This window comes from Bubalus kerabau, chromosome 7, assembly GCF_029407905.1.
Source record: "Bubalus kerabau isolate K-KA32 ecotype Philippines breed swamp buffalo chromosome 7, PCC_UOA_SB_1v2, whole genome shotgun sequence".
Taxonomy (NCBI): domain Eukaryota; kingdom Metazoa; phylum Chordata; class Mammalia; order Artiodactyla; family Bovidae; genus Bubalus; species Bubalus kerabau.
This window is the reverse complement of record NC_073630.1, coordinates 3631272-3639243: the sequence shown is the minus strand read 5'-3', so window position 1 is coordinate 3639243 and position 7972 is coordinate 3631272. Positions and strand designations below refer to the sequence as shown.

The 7972-nt window shown below is 38.8% G+C and overlaps 1 pseudogene; it reads right to left on the bottom strand.

Moving 5' to 3' along the window:
- Positions 1-352: 352 nt before the first annotated feature.
- Positions 353-1895, bottom strand: LOC129657360 (frizzled-3-like; annotated as a pseudogene).
- Between the last annotated feature and the right edge of the window lie 6077 nt (positions 1896-7972).

Genomic DNA, 7972 nt, shown 5'->3' with positions numbered 1-7972 from the left:
TACAAATGCATTCTAATTTTTTTCAAAACTGTTAAAACTCCCGTTCTAAGTATCAGTAAAATTTCCACAGACCCTGTCTTTTAATCAACATCTTCTCCTCAAACCTGCAGACTTCTAAGTAATCAAAAAGCAACTATTTTGTGATAACAGAAGTAAAGTGCTTAAAAGCCCATGGCCTGGACTCAAAAAGTGATCTTTTAAAAGGAAGATGTTAACAGAAACGTGTGTATGACATTCTTACTACAATAAATTTGTTCATTAACTTCAAAATTTTAATGTTCAGGTTTTTCATGAAGAGTTAAAAAAAAAAACAGCTAAGATTAGCTCTTTTCACTGTTACATATTTTGAAATTTAGAACAAGGTTTCCCTTACCTGATATGGACATGGAATGTGATATTCTCTGCAGTGTTCTTGTATCCACGTTGTTTCCCAGATGCCGTGGTAAGCTTGCTCATAAAAGTAGCATACAATTACAAACATGAGTGGTACGAGATACAGACCAATCTGGATCATAAACTTCACCAGTTTATCCTGGTTCACCTTTTCTAATGGAATCTCAACTCACACTCTGTTTAGGGATATAATGCCGGCTAAAAAGGAGTGAAACCCCAACTACCACATACAGGCAGAGGGGTGCAAGAACAAAATACCTCAAAGCATCAACATCATAGAGGCCAACAAATCACACGCCACTGATATTTTCAGCTTCAATTTTATTCATCGCTAAAAGGATGATGATCAGCGTTCCAGGGATGCCCCATGCACTGGCATGAAACAGCAAGGCTTTCTTCTCAATAGCTTCACTACCCCGCTTTGGCACAGCTGCCAAGAACCACATGATGGTAAGAATCACCCACCAAACGCTGCCAGCCATAGTAAAAAAAAAAAAAAAAAAAAAAAAAAAGAGTATCATAAAAAGCATGATACAGGCTTTGTCATGAGATCGTTGGGTCACTGTGGAAGCCTTATACTGTGCAGGGCTGGATGCATTGCAGGCGACTCGGTCCTCAAGCAAAAACCCAATAAAGAAAATTAATGACACCATCATGTAGCAGATGGCATACATTATAATGGGTCTTTCAGGATACTGGAATCTTATCATATCGATCAAAAAAGTTAAAAAAGTAAACAACGTGGCAGAGAGGCAAATGACGGAAATCAATCCTATGAAAAACCGAGCAAATGAAAGCTCTTCTCTCCTAAAACAGGGAGGTGAACAATCACGCATGTGCAAAAAGGAACAGCCAAGATCAGGATCAATTTTCAACTCTCATGGACACCAAAAGCCATAGTCCCTCTGCACTGCCACTGAGGCTCCTTCAGTAGGATTGCCAGCTAAATTCAGGTCCACCAGCCGAGGATACGGCTCACCACAATCTGGGAACCTAAAAACACAAGACAAGAGTTATTTACTTATTGGGAACCTAATGATTTGGATTTCCACATTTAGCAGTTGTGGCTTATTTATGCTTATGTCCTTGGAGAACATTATCATATGTCGAAGAAATAATGCAAATATCTTGCTTGTGGGTCATACGATGAGATATTCCACAGTTGGCAAAACAATGAAAAATGTATACTTAATTTTGTTTTAGCTTTAAAAATATTACTCTTTATTAAAACAGGAATAGCCATTAATAAATAGTGTAATTAATACTATTTATTTAGGACACACAGTTTACAGTAAGATTTAAAACTATAAATAAGTATATATAAAATAAACATACATAAATGAAAAGCTCCAGCAGAACAGTATCTAAAAGTTTTTTTTTAACGTTTAATTACAAGATAGTCCTCAATTTACCCTAGACTCAAATAGAACTTTCTTAAAAATAAGAGGTAAAAATCTTCCCTAGAACAAGATGGAGGAGGAGTAGGTGGACGTGGGGTCCATCTCTCTCCAAGGATACATCAGGAATACACCTTCAGAGATAGAAGTGAATGCAGAACACCAGATAACAGGGGACGAGAGTACCTGACTGGTGGAAAAGAATATATAGAACCATGCAAAACTCAGTAGGACGAAGGAACTACAGGAAAAACAGGAGTGTTAGAAGGACTGGACCTGCCCTAGGCAGATGGGGGAACTGAGGCAGGGGTCCAATCCCTGCATGGGGCAATTGTCTGAGTCAGAGGAGAAACATTTAAGGCTAAGAGTGAAACAGCTGATCTGTGGCAGCCTAAATGGAATGAGAATCAGACAGTCCTTACCGCAGCTATACACACCCCAAACAGGGACACAGGTCCCCTGGAAGGTGCAGCAGCTGGGGCTGGCGTTTAGGGATTGTGGGGCAATCCCAGGGCGAGACCTGCTGTTGACTGCGGAGAGATGGACTGAGGGGATGTGAGGGAAAAGAGACGGATTGAGGGGACATGAGGGAGGAAAGCCAGGCAGCCACGGAAGCAAGGCGATACTGCTGAGTCACGGGTAGGGGATGGAGCCATCACCATAGCCTCTCTCTCCCAACATGCCAGCATCAGCAGCTGAACAATAGAGAGGCTGGCCCATCAAACACCTGACACACTGCACCACAGAGCAAGATCCCACCCAGGGTGCCACTTTAAGTACCAGGGGCGCCAACCTACAGACTAGGATCCCAGCCAGGAGGGCCCCTCTATGTGCCTGACACACCAAACAACAGAGAAGGAACCCGGGCAAGGTAGCCCCTCTAAATGCCTGAACAGGTGGAGCTACAGATAGGCCTTTTGATCGCCAGCTACAAGAGGCTCGAAAAAAGACTCTGAGAGACCCATAACTCCTGCAGTGGAGGCAGTCCGTGTCCTTGCACACTTGGCGATGCCAGGATCCCTGCAAGACAAGCAGCTGCACCACTTTCATGCTCAACTCTCACTGGGGCAGAGCTGCCACAGGCAAGAAAGTCTTGCGTCTACACCCACAGGGTCACTTCAGTCATGTGCAGCTCTTTGCCGCCCTGTAAACTGTGGCCTGCCAGGTATCTCTGTCAGGGAGCAGGGGGTTCTCCAGGCAAGAATCCTGGAGCATACCGGCCAATACTGGTTGTCATACCCTTCTAGAGCACTGTATTTCCTGCTGCCCTAGCAGCCAACTCCCCTGAGTACCTGGTGCTGCCAGAACCCCTGCGCCCCAAGCAGCTGCACCACCTCCACACCTGGCCCTCACAGGGGCAAACCCAAGCCCTCCAGGGCAGCCCCGGGAGAAAACCCCAGTGGATGATGCACATGTATAGGTGGAAATGAAACCACAATTGAAACCCAGGGGCAGTGTGGCTAAGGAAGAAGACCTAAAACCTTACCACAAGCTGTACAAGCTGCAAATTAAATCCACACGGTCAACTAGGCAGACTCTGTCTCTATGGAATAAATAAAAGGTCATTGAGAGCTCCCACAAAAGAACACTCACTGGTTCTGATAGCTGTGGACACTGGAGGCAAGAACACACAAGAGTAGGACCAGATTAGAATCTGAGCTGCCCCACAGCAGGTCCAGAGATCAGCACAGTGTTGGAGGGCATCCAAGGGAGGTAAAGCGGACTGTGACTCCCAGCGAGGGAAAGGACTCTGACAGCAATGACTCAAGAAAAACATTTATTATTCTTATTTTTTGACTTGTTCTGTAGATTCTTTTGGATTTTTATTTTCTTTTTTCTCTTTCCCGCCCCCCCCCCACCCCCTGTTGTAGCTGTCGATTTTACTGGCACTATAAAATCCAATTAAGCTTTTGAGCTTTATTTTCTCTAGTCACATTTTTTATTGTTATAAACCTCTGCCTCTACATTGGGCTTCTGCAGTTCTGTGGAGTTTTCCTCTTTTTTTTCCTTTTCTCTTTTTTAAAATTTTTAAACCTATTTTTATTTTTTCTATATTTATTCCTTAGTTTGCTTTTCCTATGGTTCTTTTCCCCTTGCAATTAATCTTTAACATATATAAATCTTCTTTATCTACCTTTATCTAACTTTGCATATCTATTCTTTCTTTTGTTTCTTTCTCTCCTTTCCTCTCAACACAGTTGTTAGTTTTAGTTTCAATGCTTTATTCCCCAGTTGGCACTTTGCTTTAGTTTTGTTTTCTAGTTTGTGCTTTGGCTAGTTTTGTTCTGGTAGATATAATTTTTTGTTTCTTTTGTTCACTGGGTCAATCTATTGTACTTTATTTTTGTTGGACTTTTTTGATTTTGCCTATGGGTGTGTATGTATATGTGTATATTCAGTCACACTTTTTAATGTTGTTATAAACCTCTGCCTCTACATTGGGCTTTTGTAGTTCTGTGGAGTTTTCCTTTTTTCTTTCTTCTTCCACTTTTTTTCTTTTCTCCTCTTTATAATTTTAATTTTTCAAAACCTATTGTATTTTTAGTATATTTATCCCTTTCTTTGCCTTTCCTACTGTTTTTTCCCCCTTGCAGTTAGTTAATCTTTAATGTGCATAAATCTTCATCTATCTCTATTTAAATTTGCATATCCATTATTTCTTTTCCTTCCTTCCTTTCCTCTCAACATATTTTTAGTTTTGTTTTCATTGCTCTATTCCCCACTTAGCACACTGCTTTAGTTTTGTTTTCTAGTTTGTGTTTTAGTTAGTTTTGTTCTTAACTGGTCAATGTAATTTTTCATTTCCTTTGTTTGCCGGATCTACTGTACTTTATTTTTGTTGGACTGCTTTGACTTTGCTCATGGGAGTATATGTATATGTGTATATTCCATTATTTTAACTATTATTTGCCTGATTTTGTAACTGCCATTTGTCTGAGGTTCATCTTTGGTTTCTCATTTTTGGGTATTTGTTTTAATCTCACTTATTGCCATAACAAACCACTTGTGGAATCTTTGTTTCTGACCAGAGATCAAGTCCTGAACCTTTGGAGTAGGAGCACTGACTCCAAGACCCTAGACTACCAGAGAACTAACCGTAAGGAGTATCCAATAGTGAGAACTCACACAAAGGAAACCACTTGGACACAAGACCCAGCATCACCCAACCACCAGTAGCACCCTGTGCAGGACGCCTCATCCAAACAACAAATAGAACAAAAATACGAACTCAATCATCAGCAGATAGGATTACCACCTCACTCAGCCTTACCCATGAGAGGAAACACAAACAAACAAACAAACACTCAGCACAAATCTCACTCTATACAAAGCTTACACAACCACTGGGCCAGCCTTAGGAGGGCAGAAACCAAAAGAAAGAATTCTACCTTCTTCAAGGAAAGAATTCAACTTCACTTGAAGCCTGGGAAAAGGAGACTTCAAACACAACAAGTTAAGAAAAAAATATGAAAAGGCAGAGAAATACTACACAAATGAAGGAGCAAACCAGAAACACAGAATTTCAAATAAATGAAGAGGAAATAGACAAACTATCTGAAAAACAATTCAGAATAAGGAGAGTAAAGATGATCAAAAACCTTGAAAACAAAATGGAGAAAATGCAAGAATCAATTAACAAAGACCTAGAAGAATTAAAATAATGAAAAGAACTGAAGATAGTCTCAGAGACCTCTGGGACAATAGCAAATGCACCAACATTCAAATTATAGGGGCCCCAGAAGAATGAGAGAAAAAGAAAGGGTATGAGAAAAATTTTGAGAGATTATAGTTGAAAACTTCTCCAACATGGAAAAGGAAACAGTCAATCAAGTCCAAGAGGCTCACAGAGTCCCATACAGGATAAACGCAAGGAGAAACACGCCAAGACACACACTAATCAAAGTAACAAAGACTAAACACAAAGAAAGAATATTCAAAGCAGCAGGGGCGAAGCAGCAAGTAACATACAAGGGAAATCCCATACACTTAACAGCTATCTTTCAGCAGAAACTCTGCAGGCCAGAAGGGAATGGCAGGATATATTTAAAGTACTGAAAGGGAAAAATCTACAACCAAGATTACTGTGCCTGGCAAGGATCTCATTCAAAATTGATGGAGAAATAAAAAGCTTTTCAGACAAGCTAAAGGTAAGAGAATTCAGTACCACCAAACCAGCTTTACAACAAATGTTAAAAGGACTTATACAGTCAAGAAATAGAACAGAAGAAAAAAGATCTAAAAAAATCAACCCCAAACAATTAAAAAAATGGCAATAGGAACATATATAGCAATAATTACTTTAAATGTAAGTAGATTAAATGCTCCAACCAAAAGACACAGACTGACTGAATGGATACAAAAGCAAGACTCATATATATGCCGTCTACAAGAAACCCACTTTAGATCTAAAGACACATATAGACTGAAAGTGAGAGGATGGAACAATATATTGCATGCAAATGGGAAGTAAAAGAAAGCTGGAGTAGCAATCCTCATATCAGTCAAAGTAGACCTTAAAATAAATAAAAGTACAAGAGATAAGGAAGGACACTACATAATGATCAAGGGATCAGTCCAAAAGGAAGACATAACAATTATAAATATCTATGCACCCAACATAGGAGCATCTCGATACATAAGACAAACACTAACAGACATAAAAGGAGAAATTGACAGGAACACAATAATAGCAAGAGACTTTAACACTCCACTCACACCAATGGACAGATCATCAAAACAGAAAATTAATAAGAAAACACAAGTCTTAAAGGACACATTAGATGAGATGGATCTCATTGATATCTTCAGTACATTCCATCCAAATCCAGAAGAATATACCTTCTTCCCAAGGTCACATGGAACATTCTCCAGGCTAGACCACATCTTAGGTCATAAATCAAACCACAGTAAATTTAAGAAAACTGAAATTGTATCAAGCATCTTCTCCAACCACAACGCTATGAGACTAGATATCAATTACAAGAAAAAAAACTGTAAGAAGCACAAACATATGGAGATTAAACAACATGTTTCTAAATCACCAACAGGTTACTGAAGAAGTTAAAAGGGAAATAAAAAAATTATTAGAAACAAATGACAATGAAAACATGACAACTCAAAACCTATGAGATGCAGCAAAAGCAGCTCTAAGAGGGAAGTTTATGACAATACAATCCTACCTCAAGAAACAAGAAAAACATGGAATAGACAACCTAACTTTACACCTAAAACAACTGAAGAAAAAATAAAAGCCCTGAAATTGGTAGAAGGAAAGAAATCATAAAGATCCAAGCAGAAATAAATGAAAAAGAAATTAAAGAAACAATCATAAAGATTAATAAAACTAAAAGCTGGTTCTTTGAGAAGATAAACAGAATTGACAAATCTTTAACCAGATTCATCAAGAACGAGAGAGAGAAGAGTCAAATCAACAAAATCAGAAATGAAAAGGAGAGGTTACCTCAGACAATGCAGAAATACAAAGGATTATGAGACTATTATGAACAACTATGGTAATAAAATGGATAACCTGGAAGAAATTGACAGATTCTTAGAAAACTTCTCTCTCTCAAGACTGAACCAGGAAGAAATAGAAATTATGAACAACCCAACTGCAAGCACTGAAACTGAAGCGTTGATCAAAAATCTCCCAAAAAACAAAAGCCCCAGGACGAAATGGCTTCAAAGGAGAATTCTATCAAACATTTAGAGAACATCTAATACCTATCCTTCTAAAACTCTTTCAAAAATTGCAGAGGAAGGAACACTTCCAAACTCATACTACAAGGCCACCATCAACCTGATACTAAAACCAGACAAAGACAATTAAAAAAAAAACAAAAAAACTCCAGGCCAATATCACTGATGAACAGAGATGCAAAAATCTTCAACAAAATTTTAGCTAACAGAATTCAGCAACACATCAAAAAGCTCATACACCATGATCAAGTTGGGTTTATACCAGTAATGAAAGGATTCTTCAATATATGCAAATCAATCAATGTGATACACCATATAAACACATTGAAAAAAAGATTGTATCATCTCAATGGATGCAGAAAAAGCCTTTGACAAAATTTAGCACCCATTTATGATTAAAACTCTTCAAAAAAAAAATGGGCACAGAAGGAACCTTCCTCAACACAGCAAAGGGCATATATAATAAGTCTACAGCAAACATT